The following is a 24761-nucleotide window of genomic DNA, read 5'->3' as shown; positions in this document are numbered from 1 at the left end:
ACAGAAAATGTATAGGTTTATAGTCGGAAAAATAAGTTACAAGTCGTTTTTGTAAAGGTAGTCATTTCAGTCGAAAGAACGACGTCTAGATGACCATTTTAGAAAACATACTTCCACTTTGAGTTTAACCATAATTTTTGGATATAGTTTCATGTTCATAATAAAAATCATTTTCTCAGAATAACAACTTTTAAATCAAAGTTTATCATAGTTTTTAATTAACTAACCCAAAACAGCCCGCGGTGTTACTACGACGGCGTAAATCCGGTTTTACGGTGTTTTTCGTATTTCCAGGTTTTAAATCATTAAGTTAGCATATCATATAGATATAGAACATGTGTTTAGTTGATTTTAAAATTCAAGTTAGAAGGATTAACTTTTGTTTGCGAACAAGTTTAGAATTAACTAAACTATGTTCTAGTGATTACAAGTTTAAACCTTCGAATAAGATAGCTTTATATGTATGAATCGAATGATGTTATGAACATTATTACTACCTTAAGTTCCTTGGATAAACCTACTGGAAAAGAGAAAAATGGATCTAGCTTCAACGGATCCTTGGATGGCTCGAAGTTCTTGAAGCAGAATCATGACACGAAAACAAGTTCAAGTAAGATCATCACTTGAAATAAGATTGTTATAGTTATAGAAATTGAACCAAAGTTTGAATATGATTATTACCTTGTATTAGAATGATAACCTACTGTAAGAAACAAAGATTTCTTGAGGTTGTATGATCACCTTACAAGATTGGAAGTGAGCTAGCAAACTTGAAAGTATTCTTGATTTTATGTAACTAGAACTTGTAAAATATATGAAGAACACTTAGAACTTGCAGATAGAACTTGAGAGAGATCAATTAGATGAATAAAATTGAAGAATGAAAGTGTTTGTAGGTGTTTTTGGTCGTTGGTGTATGGATTAGATATAAAGGATATGTAATTTTGTTTTCATGTAAATAAGTCATGAATGATTAATCATATTTTTGTAATTTTATGAGATATTTCATGCTAGTTGCCAAATGATGGTTCCCACATGTGTTAGGTGACTCACATGGGCTGCTAAGAGCTGATCATTGGAGTGTATATACCAATAGTACATACATCTAAAAGCTGTGTATTGTACGAGTACGAATACGGGTGCATACGAGTAGAATTGTTGATGAAACTGAACGAGGATGTAATTGTAAGCATTTTTGTTAAGTAGAAGTATTTTGATAAGTGTATTGAAGTCTTTCAAAAGTGTATGAATACATATTAAAACACTACATGTATATACATTTTAACTGAGTCGTTAAGTCATCGTTAGTCGTTACATGTAAATGTTGTTTTGAAACCTTTAGGTTAACGATCTTGTTGAATGTTGTTAACCCATTGTTTATTATAACAAATGAGATGTTAAATTGTTATATTATCATGATATTATGATATATAATATATCTCAGTATGATGTATATACAGTTAAATGTCGTTACAACGATAATCGTTACATATATGTCTCGTTTCGAAATCATTAAGTTAGTAGTCTTATTTTTACATATGTATTTCATTGTTAATACACTTAATAATATATTTACTTATCATTTAACATAATTAACCAAGTGTATCAATATCTTAATATGATTCATATGTACCTAGTAAGACGTTGTTATAACGATAATCGTTATATATATCGTTTTCGAGTTTCTTAAATTAATAGTCTCATTTTTATGTATATAACTCATTGTTAAAATACCTAATGAGATACATACTTATAATAAAAACATGTTAACTATATATATAACCATATATATGTCATCGTATAGTTTTTACAAGTTTTAACGTTCGTGAATCACCGGTCAACTTGGGTGGTCAATTGTCTATATGAAACATATTTCAATTAATCAAGTCTTAACAAGTTTGATTGCTTAACATGTTGGAAATATTTAATCATGTAAATATTAATCTCATTTAATATATATAAACATGGAAAAGTTCGGGTCACTACATTCTTCGCTTTTGGAGTAGATGAGGATATCATCTATGAAGACGATAACGAACTTATCCAGGTATGGCTTGTATACACGATTCATGAGGTCCATGAATACGGCAGGTGTGTTGGTTAAACCGAATGGCATCACGAGAAACTCATAATGACCATAACGAGTTCTGAATGCAGTCTTCATCACATCGCTCTCTTTCACCCTCAACTGGTGATAACCGGATCGCAAATCGATCTTAGAGTAAACGCTCGATCCTTGTAGTTGATCAAAAAGATCATCAATTCGGGGAAGAGGATACCGATTCTTGATCGTCAATTTGTTGAGTTCACGGTAGTCAATACACATGCGGAATGATCCGTCCTTCTTCTTTACAAATAAAACAGGTGCGCCCCAAGGCAAGAAACTTGGTTGGATAAATCCCCGATCTAGCAGTTCTTGTAATTGGCTCTGCAACTCTTGCATTTCGGAAGGTGCGAGTCGATAAGGTGCGCGAGCTACAGGTGCAGCTCCTGGCACTAAATCGATCTGAAACTCTACTGCTCTCGGTGGCGGTAATCCAGGCAATTCCTCTGGAAAGACGTCGGGAAATTCGTTCACAATTCTTACATCATCCATGCTCTTCACCTCGGTTTCTAATGTTTTCACATGCGCTAAAATAGCAAGACGTCATTTCTTCATGATCTTTTGTGCTTTCATGCAACTAATGAGATTCAGTTTCGAGCTACATCTCTCTCCGTAAATAATCAGTGGCTCACCATCTCCGTGTGGTATACGAAGAGCTTTATCTCCACAGATAATGTCAGTCCTTATCTTGGTCAACCAGTCCATACCGACAATAACATCAAAGCTTCCCAACTTAATGGGTATCAAGTCAATCTCGAAATCCACACCAGCTATGTTGATAATAGCTCCTCGGCTAATTTGGTCAACTTTCTCAAGTTTTCCATTGGCTACCTCTACAAGCATACTCTCCTTTAAAGGAACTAATGACCAATTTATCTTAGAGCAAAAGTGTCTACATACATAACTTCTATCGACACCAGTATCAAACAGAACAGAAGCTAATAGATTGTTGATAGTGAATATACATGTGACCAAGTCGGGGTTCTCACGGGAATCCGTTGCGTTTACGTTGAAAGCTCTACCACGCGGTGGTCCACTGTCCTTTCGCTTGTTGGGACATTCATTTCTGAAGTGGCCCGTCTGTCCGCATTCATAGCATTTTCTCGGTCCAGTAGGGTTTGTCTTCACATTCAGGGTGATGATCTTGCAGTCTTTGCCAATATGCCCAGTCCTTTTACATTTTTCGCAGACCACGTTGCAGTACCCGGTGTGATGCTTGTAGCATCTCTTGCACTGGGGCAGACTACCCTTGTAGTTAGAGTTCGAGCTAGTGTTCGGATTGGGGTTCCTCCCATCGTTGTTTCCCTTGAAACCCTCATGTCGCTTAGCCGGGTTTTGATCATAGACTCTTCCCTTGTTGTTGTCCCACTTACGCTTCTCACTACTACCCGATTCGGATTTAGCCTTTTCTGGTTCTTGGCTGGTGATTTGGTTCATCAGGGTATGCGTCATGCGCATAGCTTCCAGGACATCAGCTAGTTTTGAAGAGGTGACATTTCCTTGGATGGACTTGGGAAGTCCCCAGAAATACCGTTCCATTCGCTTAAATTCGGGGGTGACCATCGTAGGACACATCAAAACTAATTCCAGATACCTTCGGTTATAACTATCAAGATCGTTTCCTACCACTTTCAGTCCCCAAAAATCAGTTTCCATCTTCTGTATCTCTGTCCTGGGGCAATACTCTTCAATCATAGCCCCCTTAAATTCCTCCCACGGGGTAGCATACGCCTCATCAATACCATTAGCTTGAGCAAGTGTGTTCCACCAGGTTAGGGCGCCGTCCGACAGTGTACAGGAGGCATACTTAGTTTTGTTCATTTCTGAACAGTTGCTTACACGGAACACAGCTTCTAATTTCTCAAACCACCTTGTAAGTCCAACTGGCCCCTCAGTACCACTAAAATTATGGGGCTTGCAGCTTTGGAATTCCTTGTATGTGCACCCGTTATGATTGTGCTGGATAACCGGTGGAGCTTGGGGGTTCATTTCAGCTATAGCTGCGGCTACCCGTTCGGCTATCATTTCTTCGATCTGTGCTGCTGTGGGCGTTGATCTTCCGTTGGTCATTGATCTTCTAAACAAAATTTTTGACTCAAGTCAAAATCCAGTATTCAAATAATAATACAGTATATGGTAACCAACATGGAATCAACACAACACATGCTAATTAAGTAACACAAATAGATTGAGATACCACAAAATCATCATACAGTAACGTAAATAGAACACCGTACAAAGATTAAATAACACCAAGTTCCATTCATTAATAAAAAGTTGCATACATTCGCATAAGATTCGTACAATACATGAGTGAAACATGAAACTACAAACGGGATTTCATAAAGAAATCTAATACAAAAGACCTATGGTGATGGTGGGTAAAGGATGTCCATCATGTGGGACACCTGGTCCTCGAGCTCAGTTATCTGAGCACGGAGGGTATCCACCTCCCTCGTCAGTTCCTCGACAGAGGGAGAGGCTGGTGGAGCAGGCGGTGCTGATGGTGCAGGTGATGCCGGTGGTGCAGATGATGTTGGTGGAGCTGGTGGTGCAGATGGTCCAGCACCAGAAGTAGATGCTGCATAATGGGGAGCCTTACGTATGAATGGATCAGCATGATACGGCACAAGCTGCTTACGGGCGGTAACTCTAACCTTCAGTCCATGTACGTTAACGAACGATCTACCTCCGTTAACCCCTGGAATAACGGTACCGTCAAAACAATACCGCTTCTTCGGCAGGGTAGAGGGTGGCTGCACGGGTGCCTCCTCAGGGTCCTCGTCGGAATCATCGTCGGAATCCTCGTCGCTGGAATCGTCGGATGATGAGTCGTCGGAATCATCGAAAGGTGGATGTGCTCGGCCAGTAGTCATCAGTCGGTATCTGCTGGGTGGAATCAGCACGACACGTCCATCAGGAAGGCGTATAGCCCAATGACCATGCTCATTCCGAAAAGGAACATCCCCATATTCCCCAGGAATCACAGCACCACCGGAATGGTGCTGTGGCTCCGAGGGTCCTGGGATGAGTGGAGCTGGAATCTCCGGTGGATCCTCATGTCCGTCTGAGATGATCACTGGGTTGGGTACATGGCTACTGGCTCCAGAGGACGGGATCTGTGAATCGGCAACAATGACAGGCGATGTGGCGGATGAGTCTGAGTCGCTCTCCAAAATGATAACGGGCAGGACATCCGACATCTGAACAAGGAAAAATAACTTTTTCCATGTTAGTAAGTCATAAAGTAAGCACGTATTAGGCAAAGTAACTACGACAGTCTAGATCATCTATAACAGTAAATAGTACGGCAATAATGACAAGTATCATGCAATCGAAAGCAGATAATAGCATGCATATAGCAGTAAAAGTAAGCAGCAACATGCAACAAGTTCTGCAGAAACAAGTAAACTAGCAAGTTGTAGATTAGTCTTATTAGTGAATCCTACTCGGTCCGGTCTAGACTCACTAATGCAACCTAATTCCCTACAACCAATGCTCTGATACCAAATGTGACGCCCCGTACAAAATTAATGTGTACGGATCATCAACAACAGGATCATTACAAGGTCAAACACTATATGCTGTTTTAAAATAAGTTTGCATTCATAAGAAAATGTGACGTCATAACCAACGTCAAATGCTTAACAACCGATAGTGTGCTTCTACGAATAGAAAGCGATAATAATAGTACGTGACCTATAGGTCGTTACAAATTCATTGTTCAAAAGTAATAAAGTTTGAATGCAAAATAAACGTTTCATGCGAAGACATCTCTAATAAGCGCAGCGGGAGTCTACAAAGCATGGCAACTACAGCGGAAACAATCAAACCTTAAGCACCTGAGAAAAACATGCTTAAAACGTCAACACAAAGGTTGGTGAGCTATAGTTTAAGTATAACAGTAATGTAAGGTAGGCCACGAGATTTTAGTGTTTCAAAACAGTATGAAAAGTATATGTATAACCGTGGGCACTTGGTAACTAACTTAACGTAAATAACACCCCCTAAAAGTACACTTGGCGAGTGCGTAAGTTTACGAAGTATTAAACACCCATTAAATACTAGCGCTACTAGCCCGAGTGGGGATGTCAAACCCTGTGGATCCATATCTAAGATTCGCGTTCACCGGTTCAAAGACCAATGACTAAACGCAACCGAGCTAAGGGGAAAGTTTATGCCGTTGTATAACCCACACATATATAAAGTTTAAGTACTCGTGCCTAGTATGTAAAACATAAAATGCGCATGTATTCTCAGTTCCCAAAATAGTTAAAGTAAAAAGGGATGCTATAACTCACAGTGGTAAGTAGTAAAAGTCGATACGCGGGAAAAGTAAGCAAGTGGTTGGTCCGGAAGGTCCTCAACCTAAGTCAAAAGTTACTAAGTCAGTAAATCATTCCCAAAAGTTTAAAAGTATGTAAATTAGGTCTTAAATATCATCATCATTCATCATCAAACAAAAAGTGTAAAGTAAGTTTCAATCAAGAATAGAGTTTGAAATAAAGGCTTACTTCATTCAGTAGCCACGACCTCTATACAAACTGAAATGAGGTGAGACCAATGTCCATGGCTCCGTATATGAGTCCCCTAGAGGTTGACCAATTTTTAGAACCAAAATCGTCTTCGTTTGACTGTGGCGATGGTTTAAGTGCGAGTAGGTCAGAAATTTCAGCACAACGTTAATAGGGTGCAGTGACTTTCGGAGGGCCGTAGATCCTAAACCGTAACTCGGATTAAGACGAGGTCTAAATGGAAAATCATATACTTGAACCAAAATAACTGAAAATCAACTTTTCCAGTAGCCTAGGTTATTTATCAGTTCCAGAAAACAGTAAGTAAGGTGTTCCGGTGGGTTCTTGGTGCTTGATGCTCATCACGGTTCTCATCCTTGATGCGTATAGCTTCAAGTGTACAACTCGTTGATGTGTTTGCATCATCTTAACCAAGTTTTGACCATCATAATACTAGTGTAAGTCTAAGATATGTAGCACAACTCAATTAAGGGTTGTAAGTAGTTTGATGAACCAAAGTTACATCAAGATCTTAGATCCGACACATACATGAGTTCTAATAGTAATATTAAGCTACAAACTTGAAAGTAAACTAAATAAACAAGATCTTAAGTTGTAGAACTTAGATCTTAGCTAGATCTTAAAGATCCTAGACTAGAAATTCTAGATCTAGTGTTCTTAAGTTAGATCCTAAGTTATAGAACTTGGATCTTCACTTTAATGAAACCATAAGTTATGAAACTTAGATTTCAACTTGTAGAATGTATGTAAGCTTATAAGCTCTTATTTACAACAAAATTAGAAGACCATAAGCTATAAAAACTTAGATCCAACATAGTGTGTGAAGTTATAACTAGAAAGTTATACTTCCATGTTCTTGAACTTATAAAGTTAACTTTAGTTTCAAGAAATATGAGATCAAGCTTAACTAGTAATACTTGACCAAATTTACAACATTACAACTTTAAAGTACTTATAAAAGAAAGAAATAAACTAAAGTTACAAGTATTATGTTCATGTTTGTTTCATACTTAAGAAGATTCAAGTCAAGTTTGGATCTTAAGAATTTAAGTCTACAAAACATGAACACAAGTATGATTATAAAGTTTATGAACTTTAAATCTTATAACATTTAAGTGTAGAACCATAAACTAACAAGTTTAGATTCTTGTTCTTGGTTCTTCATCAAACAAAATATGGAAGTAACCAAGATTACATGAAGATACAAGCTAGTTAGCTTGATCTTTAACAACAAACAACAACTAGTGAATGGATGATGATGGTTTCGGTTTTTCAAAGAAAGAAAAGAAGAAAATAAAACATTTTACTTACAAGTTTTAGAGAGAAAGGTGAGAGAAAATGAAATGGTGTAAGTATGTGTGTGTAAATGAAGTAGGAACTAGTGTATAAGTATCAAAATAAAAGAAAAATGGATCTCTCCTCCCACCTTGCTCAACCGTCAGTTTCAAGGGCTCAAAGGGGAAGGTCAATTGCTCACTTTCTTGTGTTGGGCGGTGGTGAAAGCTAGAAATGGATTAAAGTTAAGTTGCATGGGAGCTTGGTGCTAGCATGCTTGTGACAAGTCTCTTCATACTTAAGTTAATTAATCCAAGTTTAAGCCTTAATAAGTCATTAGCATAATAGTGGGCTAACTAGCCCATTAAGAAAGTAGGGTGGGCTTCCAAGTCCATGTAATAAAAGCCCAAGTCCAAGTAACCAACAAATAAATAAAAAGCCCAAGTAATTAACTACTAACATTAGTTAATTAAAAATGATTAATAATAATTAATCATGAATGCAAATAATATTCTAAATATTATTCGTGAAAAGTACGTGTGTCACAAAGACAAGTCGGGCCATAAAAAGTCAATTACGATAACAAGTAAATGTATAAAAATACATTTATTAAAGCGCAAGTATTAATTATAAATATTAATAAATATAAGTCGGAAATTCCAGGGTCGTTACAGGCGCCGTCAATGACGATTTTGTGTCGTTACATGTTAACGACTTAGAATATGAGAATGATTGTTTACATCTTAGCTACCACATATCCCGCGTATGTGGGATTGAGTTTTGTTGTTGTTGTTGTATATATAAACGACCTAGTAGTTGGTTAGTGCATATCAATGACTCATTAAGGTCCCAACTTTTCAAACTCGAAAATTGATAACATTTGAACAATTGTAAACAACAGATACGTTGAATTCAATTTAATAAGAATAAATTTCAACTTAAACAACTAAAATTATAAAAAAATTGTATACAATAAAATTCTCGTTAGGCACAATCTTACTCTTTACACAGTTGCATTAAATGCTTATGATCGTTTATGTTAGGCTACAAATCTTAAAAAACTCTTGTTAACTTTTAAATGTTAATCTACAGTTGACTAAGAACCAATGTTTTTATAAGCTAGCAATTTATTGATTATCAACCAATTTATACATGATCTGTCCACAGGGAATGAACTATTCCAACAATACACCAATTTTCACCAATTGTCTATATTGACACCCAGGGCCGGTCCCGGAAATTTAAGTGCCCCGAGCGAAGTAGAAAAAAAAGGCCCTTAGACTTAACGAATAATATAAACTATTTAAAAAACTTTTAGGCTCTAACGATAATGTAAACTATCCAGGCAATTTTTTTTTTTGCGTATTATTAGAATGTTAGTGGACATTGAGGCCTTTTAAAATAGTAAGTTAAAAAAAAGCAGGGAATTTGTTGAGCTTTTCATTTACAAATGATTAGCATTCAATTAGATAGTTCTAATTTAATACTATTACCTACATGTACATGAAAGTACTTTGTAATTGCAAATAAAAAGTATCGCAAGTTATGGGATTTGAACCCACACCACTTTGGAAGAGTAAATTAAATGAGCACATTAAAACATTGAGCTAACTAAACATTTTGTTAGTAATCATCTACAGATTATATTTAATTAATATAAGGCCGGAGCAAGTTAGTGGACCTGGTCACAAATTTTTTTTTGGGCCCTTAAAAAATTGGGCCCGGAGCAAATGTCCACTTTGCTCCCCTATTGGGCGGGGCCTGTTGACACCCTTACAGTGTAACATACAACCCATTTCACCAAAGGTATATTTCTGCCTTAACAGCTAGCGCATTGCACTAATAGGAACTAAACGCCATGCTTCAAAAGAGTCCAAAATCTTATTCCCTCTACGCGCAATCCAAAGATGCGAGGTAGTTCGGAGACTTGTTACAACATCCTCATTTAATATTGTCCTTCTTTCTAACGACTCGTAAAAGCATTTATTCCTCGACTTCCAAATGTGCCATAGAAGTACATACCTTGTAGCCATGTACAATCATATTATGTTCTTTAGAACCAAAATTGCAGGTTTACTGACAAATTATGCTTTCTACATTCAAAGGGGGTCAGTTCGGAATACTCTACCAGCTTTTAAAGCCTCGCCAAAGAGGGGAGATAAACATCTCTTTTGACATGTCGAAAGTTGTGCTATGACCCGATCACTTCCTTTAGAGATGTACTTGAGCGAATATTTTATTAGCATCGTCCATCCACAATACTTGACGTTTATGTGTGTGTGAAACATAAAGCGAACGTTTATGCGGGACTACGAAACTGTTATGTAGATCAACCCCTTGCCTTGTTGTGTCATCTGTATTCCCACGTTGATAGTGCATATAAGCATACATGTCAAAGATTGTTTGGTTATTGAACTTTTTGGGGAAATTTTTCGAACAACATAATTCATGCATACAGGGAGCCTTTGAGATGCCAAACCACACGGTCCGTGGACGACCATTAGTTCTAAAATCGCATCGTATCCACACGTATAGACTACATCAGATGATTACGACAAATATTTATTTGATCAATGTTGAATAGATGTGTTAATTTAGAAAACGGAGAAACTTTAAAGAGTGATACCAATTAGGCTACGAACGATAGGAAACTTGTCGCTTGGTGTAGCGACCCGACAAAATCGTCATTGACGGCGCCGTCTACTTAGGTCCCGTTACGTGGTCATAAGTCTTTTAAAACAATGTTTGACCAAAATATGTCGCATTCATTTCAAAAGTAAGGATGTTTCAAGGTTTACTAAGTAGTTCGACGACTAGTTACATTACAACGTTTAAAGTACAATTGAAACATATGCGACACAATTTAAGAATAAGTCAAAAGACGCTCCACGTATGCATGTATACTCGACATCCAAGCAAGTATCAAAAAGTATAGTGCGGAAGCATGTATCACCTAGTATTCAAGGACCTGAGAAAAACATAGAAAAATCTGTCAACGAAAACGTTAGTGAAATCATAGGTGTACTTGTAAAGTATGTTTTTGAACCACACGATTTAGTATCAAGCGTATACATCTCAAAAGATGTTGTTTGTATCACGAGCACCTAATTACCAAAGCTTACCTGAATCTTACCTCTGCATAATAGTGTTAGAACATACACTATTCCGATAAAATTATATTTCATTCGCTAACGGTAGCGAACTGTGATGCCCCGTACAAAACCATCGTGTACGAATCATCAACAACAGGATCATTACAAGGTTAAGTACTATATGCAGTAGTAAAAGAAGTTGCATTCACGATAAAAAGATGACGTCATAACCGACGTCAATTGTTTTACACCAACAGTATGCTTCTACGAATAGCAAGCATGAATAAATGTATGTGACCCTTAGGTCGTTACAAAACATAGTTCAAAAGTATTAAAGTTTGAATGCAAGATAAACAGTTCATGCGGTGATAACACTAGAGCAGCGGGTGTCTACGGCAAGACTAGCACGACAGCGGAAGCAAATAACCTTAAGCACCTGAGAAAAACATGCTTAAAAACGTCAACACAAAGGTTGGTGAGCTATAGTTTAAGTATAACAGTAAGTAAGATAGGCCACGAGATTTCAGTGCTACAAAGAGCGTTTCAAAACAGTATGATAAAGTATATGTTAACCGTGGGCACTTGGTAACTAACTTAACGTTTATACCCCCTGAAAGTACACTTGGCAAGTGCGTATGTTTACGAAGTATTAAACACTCGTTAAATGCTAGCGCTACTAGCCCGAGTGGGGATGTCAAACCCTATGGATCCATATCTAAGATTCGCGTTCACGGTTCAAAAACCAATGATTAAACGTTACCGAGCTAAAGGGAATGTTTATGCCGTTGTATAACCCAAACATATATAAGTTTAAGTACTCATGCCTAGTATGTAAAACGTAAAATGCGCATGTATTCTCAGTTCCCAAAATAGTTAAAGTAAAAAGGGAATGCTATAACTCACAATGATAATGTAGTCGTAAAGTCGAGTCGGGAAAAGTGTGCAAGTAATCTGTCCGAAAGTCCTCAACCTAAGTCAAATAGTACTAAGTCATTAAATCGTCCGAATAGGTTTAAAAGTACGTAAATAAGTTCTTAAAGGTCATCATCAATCATCATCAAACAAAAGGCGTAAAGTAAGTTTCGTTTATGAAAGTAGTTTAAAACAACGGCTGACTTCAGTCAGTCACCACGGCCTCTACCCTTACTGAAATAAGGTGATACCAGTGGCCATGGCTCCGTATATGAGTCCTTTATGTGTGGTAAAATTTACAGAAGCAAACTCATCTTCGTTTGACCGTGGCGACGGTCTAAGTGCGAGTAGGTCAGAAATTTCTGCACAACGTTAAAAGGACATAGTGACGATCGGAGGGCCATAAATCCTAAACCGTAACTCGGATTAAGACGAGTCCTATATGAAAAGTTATCTACTCGAACAGAGCTATTTGAAAATAAAGGTTACAGTAGCCCAGGTGTACTGGTCTGTTACAGAAACCAGAAAACAGTAGGTAGAAGGCAGAAACAGAAAAATAATGGGTTCCGGTGAGTTTGGTGCTTGATGTTCATCATGGTTCTCATCCTTGATGCCTATAGCTTCAAGTGTACAACTCATTGATGTGTTTACATCATATTTACCATGGTTTAACCATCATAACCCAAGTGTAAGTCTAAGACATGAAGCACAACTCACTTAAGAGTTGTATGAAGTTTGATGAACCAAAGTTACATCAAAGTCTTAGATCTAACACATACATGAACTTTAAAACTAATAATAAGTTACAAACTTGAAAGTGAACTTATGAAATCAAGATCTTAAGTTGTAGAACATAGTTCTTAGTTTGATCTTGAAGATCCAAGACTCAAAAGTCTAGATCTAACATAAGTGTACAAAGTTATAATTAAAAAGTTTCATTTATATGTTCTTGAACTTTTAAAGTTAACTTTAAGTTCAAGATTAATGAGATCAAGGTTAACTAGTAACACTTGACCAATAATAACCAACAAACATGAATTTAAAGTGCAAGAATAAAGTGATAAATTAAATAAACAAGTAAAAGGTTCATGGTTGTTCATACTTTTAAAGATTCAACCAAAGTTTGATCTTTAAGAAAAGTAAACCTTAAGTTTACTTCAAGAACTACAAGTATGATTTTAATCAACACATGAACTTGCAATCTTTTAAGAAAGTATATGTAGAACATAACTAGTAAGTTTATGTTCTTGAGTGTTCTTGTAATACAAGATAAAATAAAGAATCAAACTAACAAGTTTGATTCTTGAAAGCTAGTAAGTAAGTAACAACAACTAGTAACTACAAGTAATCAAACATTAAACAAGAACAAGTAGTATACAACAAATGATGATGATGATATATAGTGTTCTTGGTTTCGGTTTCTAGGAGGAAAAGGAAGGAGAAAGAAAGCTTGTAACTTACAAGAATGAAGAGAAAGTTGAGAGGAAAAATGAGAGAAAGTAAGGTGTGTGAAGTGGAATGCTACAAGTGAGTGAAGTAAGTAATACAATTTGAAAACCAAACCTCCCTTTACTCTTGTCAAAACCAACGGTTGGGAAGTGGAATGGGGGAGGGGATTGTTTGTTGGTTACTAGCTTGTAAAGTCTTACAAAAGTTGGATATTTAGTGTTAGTTCATGGGGATTGTAAGGTAACTAGATTCCAAGTCTCCTTAAACAACTAGTTCATTTTAAAAGTGATACTTACAAGTAATGTTGGGCTAGTTAAGTCCATATAGGAAGTAGGATGGGCTTATAAGCCCAAAGTCATGAGTCCATTACACTAGTCAAGCCCAAGTTCAAGTATTTAACAAATAAATCCAATTAAAGCCCAAGTAACCAACTAATAACCTTAGTTAATTAAAATGATTAATAAACTTAATCATGAATGTAAATAATACTTGAAAATATTATTCGTGAAGTTTCGTGTGTCACAAAGACGTTTTGGGCATTCAAAAGTTAATCGTGATAACAAGTAAATGTATACAAAAAACACATTCATTAAACCAAGTATGATCAATCATGGTAACAAGTAAATGTAATACATACATTCGTTAAATCACAAGTATTAACAATAATAATTATTAATAAATAAATGTTGGAAAATCCAAGGTCGTTACATTACCCACCTGTTAAAGAAAATTGTGTCCCGAAATTTAAGCTGAGGTAGATGGAGAAGTCGGGAAAAGGTGAGGATACTTCCGCATCATTTGATCCTCTCGCTCCCAAGTAAACTCAGGTCCTCGTTTGGCATTCCATCGCACTCGGACGATCGGAATCTTGTTGTGTTTCAAAGTTTTGATCTCACGATCCATAATTTCAACAGGTTCTTCCACAAAGTGGAGTTTATCGTCAATTGTAAGTTCCTCAAGTGGTATGATAGGTTCAGGTGCAGCAAGACACTTCTTCAAGTTTGACACGTGGAAGGTAGGATGAACTGAGCTCAATTGTGCTGGAAGATCTAAACGGTAAGCAACGGGTCCAACACGTTCCAAGATCTCAAAAGGACCAATGTATCGTGGGTTTAACTTTCCACATTTCCAAAACGGATCACACCTTTCCAAGGTGCAACCTTCAACATTACACGATCACCAACGTTAAATTCAAAGTCTTTACGTTTAAGATCGGCATAACTCTTTTGGCGGTCACGAGCAGTCTTAAGTCTAGCTTAAATCTGAGCAATCTTCTCCGTGGTTTCGTGGACTACCTCGGGTCCGGTTATTTGCTTTTCGCCTACTTCGGCCCAACAAATAGGAGATCGGCACTTGCGGCCATACAATGCTTCAAAAGGTGCAGCATTAATGCTTGAGTGATAACTGTTATTGTACGAGAATTCGGCTAGTGGCAAATGCCTTTCCCAGGCCTTTCCGAAATCAATGACACATGCACGCAACATGTCCTCCAAAGTCTGAATCGTTCGTTCACTTTGCCCGTTAGTCTGAGGGTGATATGCAGTACTCATGTCAAGACGAGTTCCCATGATTTCTTGCAAAGAACGCCAGAATCTAGAAGCAAAACGGGGATCGCAATCTGAGATGATCGATAAAGGTACACCATGACGAGATACAACCTCCTTGATGTATAGATGAGCAAGTCTTTCCATTGTATCCGTTTCCTTCATCGCTAGGAAGTTTGCAGATTTAGTAAGGCGGTCAACAATAACCCAAATAGTATCGTATCCGCCCACCGTCTTTGGTAGCTTGGTGATGAAGTCTATTGTGATCCTTTCCCACTTTCATTGTGGGATTTCCGGCTGTTGAAGTAACCCAGAAGGTCTCTGATGCTCGGCTTTAACCTTTGAGCAAGTCAAACACTTCCCAACATAAGTTGCAACGTCCTTCTTAAGATTCGGCCACCAATACTGTTCTTTAAGGTAGTGGTACATCTTGCCCGCTCCGGGATGAATCGAATACCTCGATTTGTGTGACGACCCGAAAATTTCTGACCAAATTTAAACTTTAATCTTTATATTATTCCGACACGATAAGAAAAGTTTGTTAAGTTAAATCTCAAGAATTTTAAACTGTGTTCATACATTCATTATAACCTCGACCAAATTCCGACGATTCATGAACCGTTATATATAAATAGATATGTATATGTATATATATATATATTATAACTTGAGAATATTAATAAAGTATTAAACGTATAATACTTTACACGAACGTATTTGTTTCAATATGATTTTTGACGAAATTAAAAAAATATATTAAATGATTGAATTATCAGAAACATTGAATTATGATTACAAGTCTCTGTTGAGAGGTCCACTATGATTTGAGAAAATCTATTCCTTTTAACGATATTCAGAATAATTTGTAAAGCTATTTATAAATAAAAACAAAAAGTGTCATTTACGAAAGTTAGACAAAAGTTAGTGGAGAATTGGTTTCCATAATATTCTATTAATCTATTTTCAAACGTACAAAGACGTTTTCAGTTTAAAAAAAAAACTTTATTATTAAAACGTATATAACTTTTATAAATATCTAGAATCACTTTTGACAACTCATTACTTAACCAGTATAATAAATATAACGATATTTATATTTTATTTCATTAAATATATATAACGATTTAAATTAATATTATATATATTTATACGCGTATTATACATACATAGTTTTTATACTTTTACTATACTTTAACTTTACCTTTACTTTACTTTTACTTTACTTTAACTTTAATAATTCACTTTAATAATTCATACTTTAATAATTCATACTTTAATAATTTACTTTAATAATTCATACTTTAATAATTCATACTTTAATAATTCACTTTAATAATTCATACTTTAATAATTCATACTTTAATAATTCATACTTTAATAATTCACTTTAATAATTCATACTTTAATAATTCACTTTAATAATTCATACTTTAATAATTCACTTTAATAATTCATACTTTAATAATTCACTTTAATAATTCAAAAATCTATTATAAATAGAATTCAATAGGTTTAATTATTTCATAGAAACTTGAAAATATATTTCTCTAAACTCTCTCAATCGATTTATATATATATATATATATATATATATATATATATATATATATATATATATATATATATATATATATATATATATATATATATATATATATATATATATATATTTGCTCTGTATTATTTCAAGATATTATTAGTATATATAAAATATTACGACGGAGTGCTGTCCGAGTGATTTCAAAATAGTTTTTTTGAATGAGTCGAAGCTAAGGAAATTATGGGTTATAGCTATGGAGGTGATGGGTATGGTTCATGGGTATGCTCGTGAGGTCAATCTAGTGTTTATCATCTCCGTTGCGTCTACGTACTTTCCTGCAATATTAAATCTCAATATTGATACGTTCGTGAATCTGAGGCCAACCTTGCACTTATTAAATGACGTTATATGTATTTTTACTACGAAATACAGTATGGTGAGTTTCATTTGCTCCCTTTTTAATTGCTTTTGCAATATATATTTTTGGGCTGAGAATACATGCGCTGCTTTTATAAATGCTTTACGAAATAGAGACAAGTGATCAAAAATGATAATTCTGCGGATTGATGTGCTAGGTAATTTAGTTACATGTTATAAGAGCATGTGAGCGCGAATCCTAAAGATAGATCTATCGGGCTTAACACCCCCATCCTGTAGGCTGCACTAGACATAAGAGCTAGTGGGCGGATGTTTAGTACTTCGAGGATTATTTATACACTTGCGAGTGTACGTATCCATCTTTACGAAGATGACTTATTATATTATTGTTAAGGTTGGTTACTGAGGCCTCAACATAAGCAGAACGGTTTTATACACTTGCGAGTGTACATATATTTATAAACGGAAATCTTGTGGTCTATTAATATATTGAAATGATTGTTATGATAAACCTATGAACTCACCAACCTTTTGGTTGACACTTTAAAGCATGTTTATTCTCAGGTATTAAAGAAATCTTCCGCTGTGCATTAGCTCATTTTAAGGATATTACTTGGAGTCATTCATGGCATATTTTGAAAGACGTTGCATTCGAGTCATTGAGTTCATCAAGATTATTTTTAAGTCAATTATAGTTGGATGTATTATGAAATGGTATGCATGCCGTCAACTTTCGTTGTAAAGAAAGTTTGTCTTTTAAAAACGAATGTAATGTTTGTAAAATGTATCATATAGAGGTCAAATACCTCGCGATGTAATCAACTATTATGAATCGTTTATAATGTATATGAACGGGTCATTTCAGTTGGTATCAGAGCGATGGTCTTAGCGAACCAGGTCTGCATTAGTGTGTCTAACTGATAGTCGTTAGGATGCATTAGTGAGTCTGGACTTCGACCGTGTCTGCATGTCAAAAGTTTTGCTCATCATTTTTGTCGAAAATTACCTGCTTATCATTCTTAGTCTAGACACATCTTATTACCATGATTGCATGAATAGTGTATAGTCAAAATTCATATCTTAGCGTATCTGTTACTGTAAACTTTGCCTGACATATTCCGTAAATTCCTCCGTAATCTACGAAACCTTTTGCTCTATATAATTAGAATACCACCCGATAGCTGAAAAATCATTTCATATCGAAAAATTCTTTATTCAATCGTACGAAATGGAATTTTTCATTAGTTCAAGTCCCTCGGATTCCGAAATGGAATCCCACTCAAGTTCTGAAAGCAGTGCGACCGGAATGGATCAACCAATTAGTCATCATCTATTCTGGATGAATTGGGGATGGGTTCGTAGCCTCCTTAATCATTGGAGACAAGAAGAAGGTGATCCCTTCCATCCACCACATTGTCCTCTTGGCGAAAAACCTGAAGCACTTACCGGCGAACCTATCCGAAACACCATTTTCTCTCTTATTTCTAGAGTATCTCGTCATGATTACATACTACACCAAATTCTAGATTTTATTTATCAGCTCGTCCGAACCGACAATCACCCCGGTGTAATAGAAGAAGTCAACGAGCTTCGCGCTCGGGTAGTGGCTTTGGAGAATATGGTACAAAGGTTACAAACACCAGCAGCAGCACCAGCAGCATAAACAGTACCACCAACAGCAACACCAACAGTACCATCACCACCACCAACAACAACATCCACATCCCATACCGCAACATCACAATCTGTATCTCAAACATCAACGTCATACGCCCTGTAAATATCCAGGAATATCAACAACAACAAACGATGAAGTATTAATTCATAAACTTCATTGAAGAGATATCTCTGCGGCAGTTATGTAATCTCCAAAATCTTAGAGATTATTTAATTCTGACCGTAAATCGGATGAGTGAACGGAGATGGTAGAGTAGAAACTTTGATCGAAAATGGTGTACGATTTACAAGCTAGAATTGTTTTACCAACAGCATCAACAGGACCGTAGCATCATCAACACAGTCAGTGCCGTCAGTATCGTCAGAATCAACAGCACCTTAACATCACAAACTCTGTCAGTTCAAGAATCATTGTGGACATCATTACGAATCAACAACAAATATATTGTATCAATGAGTTATGAAGTATTAACTCATTTCCAATCGAAAGATTTATATGTATATTTTATATGTATAAATTTTTAAACCATAATAAATCTTCCCGTACTAAGCTATTATGTGTGAATCTTAACTACTCAGTTAATTCATATTACAAATATGCAATGATGTACATCCTTCGTCCGCAACTTAACCATCGTTAATTACAATCTCTGTCTCAATTCAATAAAAATCCAATTCATAATTAATCAAGTGTATTATTCGAATATATGTTTGATTTTACACTTTCATCATCGATGTACTCCAAACTTTTCAAATAACATCATTCGTACCTTGCGAAGTTCACAAGAATTTCACGAAAACCAACAAATAACAAAGTAATGATTCATAATTTCAATATTATTGAAGAAATACTTATGCAATTTATAAAGTTTTAGGGATTACTCAATTCTAGTTCCAACCATAAAACAAATGAGTTTAATTTAATATTAACTCATTAAATCTATATTACATCTAAAGAAAATATACACATATATTTTCATAAAGACTGTAATAAACTTCTTTTGTACAAAATATTAATTGTGAAATTTTTTTTAACGGGTAGGTAATACCCGAGAGATATATAAATTCACAATTAATATATTACATTTTCGAAACTGATTCAGCAATCATCAACTATACTCCCTACTTTCACAACAATATCCATTCTTTCATATAAATCAAAACAATCATACTCATTCAAATTCAATTACATATTCTGATTTTGAAATCGCATAATTCAATTCGAAATATAACCAGTATCATCACTCTTAGATTCATATATCTTTTAAAGCTATACTTTGACTTCAAAACTGTGTTAGAACATCATATGTATTAACGATTACAATATGTGCTCAAACCCTTCGAAATTCCTGAAGACACTTCAACTAAGGAACAATCGAGATGATGATCCAACCACATGTTACCCACAGTTATACACCTGAAAAACTCTCAAAACCCAAGTCATAGTTCGACACGTATCCGTGTTAGACCCTTTGGCATTTACTAGCTAAAATAACTTTTCAATTCCGTTTCAAAATAGACAGTTTTGTCACAGCTCCAGCAAGTCAACTTCGACTTCTCAATCAAAACAGTCTTATTATAACCTCGATAGATACGTTGCCCTTTCGCCAACGTTACCGGGGAATCGTTTATATTCACCACATTAGCAATAAACTTACCAACAACTTCACTGATCTTTGACTTTCCAAAAAAAAAATCATTATAATTATCGAAACCCTATCATATACTCATTCGTACCTTATAACAAGAATTGCCATACCAATTATTGAGAATCAGCAATCAGTATTTTGAAACCTCGCAGCATGTCTACATCAACAATTACATATACACACAACGTCTACCTCCAAGACTTACAATCTTTGAATGAGAAATTTCTGAAAAACACCCTAAACTGCGAACCAGTTCTCGGAATTTTGAAAAATGCTGATGAAGCAGCAAAAACTGTAAACGACCTTAACAGTAAAAAGTTGGATGATAAAGGATAGTATATTGGCAAAGCAAAAAAAAAGAGAAGCTTTGGAACTGGAAAACGGATTGAGCAAAGTATAAAGGAGGCTGTGGACAAATCACAAAGGCTGAACCTGCCTTCAAAGAATCCAAATGATTCAGTACTTGCTGAAGTCATTAACCAATACCTTGCTCCTGACCCAACCCCTGCGGACAATATCCTTCATCATCCTCTGATATTAGACATTCTAAGATATTTTTATAATTATTCTTATCTGAAATCATTTACCTCTTCGCGCTATCTGTATTATATCATAAAAGAAACTATTTTAGTTTCTAAATTCTGAAACATTCGAGTTTAAAATAGGAATATTCTTGAAAAAGTGTTGGGAGCTGAAGCATGAGTTAGTATAATATAATGACACTTGATCAACGTGATTATATTACAGTAATTCATGCTGAGTTTCTAAATGGAACATGATGATTTACAGATCATAACGTCATCATGTGCTATGTTACACGACTCTTATATTCTCTTTGATCTCTAAATATCAAGAAAATATTTCTTGATGATTAGGCCTTTTCCGAGGTATTCTGGTAATTTGACAAGTCAAGATCGTGCCATTACAATTTCCTTCCTAGAACATTAACAATGTTCATTCCGAAATTTATATCTGCGAATTCTGGACCATTACAAGTGGTGCTTAATCGCAAGAAGAAGAAACGAAAGGACAAAGCTCCGAACTAGAAATGGGAGTATAAATCATAGCAAATAGAAGAGAGCATTAACTGTGGATGACAATGATTATAGAAGAAGCAAGGACTTTGAAATATAAGGGAAGATATAAAACCCAACAACAACCCAGAAATCACAAACTGCATATATCAATGCATATAGCAATATAAAGACACGGGAGAACTAAAAACACTATAAAACCAAGAGTATAGTAGAAGTAAATAGATTCTTCCTGAGGCAGATGAAAAAGAAGAGCGACAGATATGAAAGTGAGGAGTATATCAAGAATCAGCACTGGATGAAGCATATTGACAAATACTTTAAAATATGAGTTGAGAAGGTGTGAGTTGTAAGAAAACAAATGAGGTGGATTTATAGTGAAATATCCGACAGAGAAATCAAAATGGATTATCGCATTAATTCGAAGAGGATCATAATTTCCTTAATCGCCGAATAATCAAATCCAATATAGATTACAAAGATTTTCTTTTCGAAGATCAATCGTGATGACGTCAAAAGATACGACGAATCACTATTATCTTATTTCATTCATTTACGATAACTTCACTCACACGCTTCGAGTAATCGAATTATTTTATCCATTCTTCTTGAACATGATAAAACTCTATAATCGTTATAATAACATTCTCATTGTTAGTCATGATGACCTCTATCAAATTTCGGGGACGAAATTTCTTTAACGGGTAGGTACTGTGACGACCCGAAAATTTCTGACCAAATTTAAACTTTAATCTTTATATTATTCCGACACGATAAGAAAAGTTTTGTTAAGTTAAATCTCAAGAATTTTAAACTGTGTTCATACATTCATTATAACCTCGACCAAATTCCGACGATTCATGAACCGTTATATATAAATAGATATGTATATGTATATATATATATATATATATTATAACTTGAGAATATTAATAAAGTATTAAACGTATAATACTTTACACGAACGTATTTGTTTCAATATGATTTTTGACGAAATTAAAAAAATATATTAAATGATTGAATTATCAGAAACATTGAATTATAATTACAAGTCTCTGTTGAGAGGTCCACTATGATTTGAGAAAATCTATTCCTTTTAACGATATTCAGAATAATTTGTAAAGCTATTTATAAATAAAAACAAAAAGTGTCATTTACGAAAGTTAGACAAAAGTTAGTGGAGAATTGGTTTCCATAATATTCTATTAATCTATTTTCAAACGTACAAAGACGTTTTCAGTTTAAAAAAAGAACTTTATTATTAAAACGTATATAACTTTTATAAATATCTAGAATCACTTTTGACAACTCATTACTTAACCAGTATAATAAATATAACGATATTTATATTTTATTTCATTAAATATATATAATGATTTAAATTAATATTATATATATTTATACGCGTATTATACATACATAGTTTTTATACTTTTACTATACTTTAACTTTACCTTTACTTTACTTTTACTTTACTTTAACTTTAATAATTCACTTTAATAATTCATACTTTAATAATTCATACTTTAATAATTCACTTTAATAATTAATACTTTAATAATTCATACTTTAATAATTCACTTTAATAATTCATACTTTAATAATTCATACTTTAATAATTCTTACTTTAATAATTCACTTTAATAATTCATACTTTAATAATTCACTTTAATAATTCATACTTTAATAATTCACTTTAATAATTCATACTTTAATAATTCACTTTAATAATTCAAAAATCTATTATAAATAGAATTCAATAGGTTTCATTATTTCATAGAAACTTGAAAATATATTTCTCTAAACTCTCTCAATCGATATATATATATATATATATATATATATATATATATATATATATATATATATATATATATATATATATATATATATATATATATATATATATATATATATATATATATATATATTTGCTCTGTATTATTTCAAGATATTATTAGTATATATAAAATATTACGACGGAGTGCTGTCCGAGTGATTTCAAAATAGTTTTTTTGAATGAGTCGAAGCTAAGGAAATTATGGGTTATAGCTATGGAGGTGATGGGTATGGTTCATGGGTATGCTCGTGAGGTCAATCTAGTGTTTATCATCTCCGTTGCGTCTACGTACTTTCCTGCAATATTAAATCTCAATATTGATACGTTCGTGAATCTGAGGCCAACCTTGCACTTGTTAAATGACGTTATATGTATTTTTACTACGAAATACAGTATGGTGAGTTTCATTTGCTCCCTTTTTAATTGCTTTTGCAATATATATTTTTGGGCTGAGAATACATGCGCTGCTTTTATAAATGCTTTACGAAATAGAGACAAGTGATCAAAAATGATAATTCTGCGGATTGATGTGCTAGGTAATTTAGTTACATGTTATAAGAGCATGTGAGCGCGAATCCTAAAGATAGATCTATCGGGCTTAACACCCCCATCCTGTAGGCTGCACTAGACATAAGAGCTAGTGGGCGGATGTTTAGTACTTCGAGGATTATTTATACACTTGCGAGTGTACGTATCCATCTTTGCGAAGATGACTTATTATATTATTGTTAAGGTTGGTTACTGAGGCCTCAACATAAGCAGAACGGTTTTATACACTTGCGAGTGTACATATATTTATAAACGGAAATCTTGTGGTCTATTAATATATTGAAATGATTGTTATGATAAACCTATGAACTCACCAACCTTTTGGTTGACACTTTAAAGCATGTTTATTCTCAGGTATTAAAGAAATCTTCCGCTGTGCATTAGCTCATTTTAAGGATATTACTTGGAGTCATTCATGGCATATTTTGAAAGACGTTGCATTCGAGTCATTGAGTTCATCAAGATTATTTTTAAGTCAATTATAGTTGGATGTATTATGAAATGGTATGCATGCCGTCAACTTTCGTTGTAAAGAAAGTTTGTCTTTTAAAAACGAATGTAATGTTTGTAAAATGTATCATATAGAGGTCAAATACCTCGCGATGTAATCAACTATTATGAATCATTTATAATGTATATGAACGGGTCATTTCAATTTGTGTGCTTCATCAAGTATAAGGTTCCGTAGATCTTCATAAAGAGGTACCCATATTCTTCCGGCATAACATCGGAGTCCAGACTCCCTAACCTCGAATCGAGAGACAAGTATGTTCAAATGTTCGTGAGATATATTCTTCTCCTTGAGAGCCTCATCTTGGGCTACTCTGATCTGGCTGTTGAGGTTCGAATGGATGGTGATGTTCAGAGCCCTAACATGAAGAGGTGTCGTCCTCTCCTTTCGGCTTAAAGCGTCAGCTACAACATTGGCCTTGCCAGGATGATAATGGAGTTCACAATCGTAGTCGTTGAGCGTCTCGATCCATCGACACTGTCTCATATTCAATTGATTCTGATCGAAGATGTGCTGGAGACTCTTGTGGTCGGTGAAAATAGTACTCTTAGTTCCATACAAATAGTGTCTCCACAATTTGAGCGCAAAGACAACGGCTCCAAGTTCAAGATCGTGAGTAGTGTAATTCCGCTCGTGAATCTTCAGTTGTCGGGAGGCATAAGCAACAACCTT

The sequence above is a fragment of the Rutidosis leptorrhynchoides genome, chromosome 9 (assembly GCF_046630445.1).
Source record: "Rutidosis leptorrhynchoides isolate AG116_Rl617_1_P2 chromosome 9, CSIRO_AGI_Rlap_v1, whole genome shotgun sequence".
Lineage (NCBI taxonomy): Eukaryota > Viridiplantae > Streptophyta > Magnoliopsida > Asterales > Asteraceae > Rutidosis > Rutidosis leptorrhynchoides.
Note: the sequence above shows the minus strand (reverse complement) of the source record.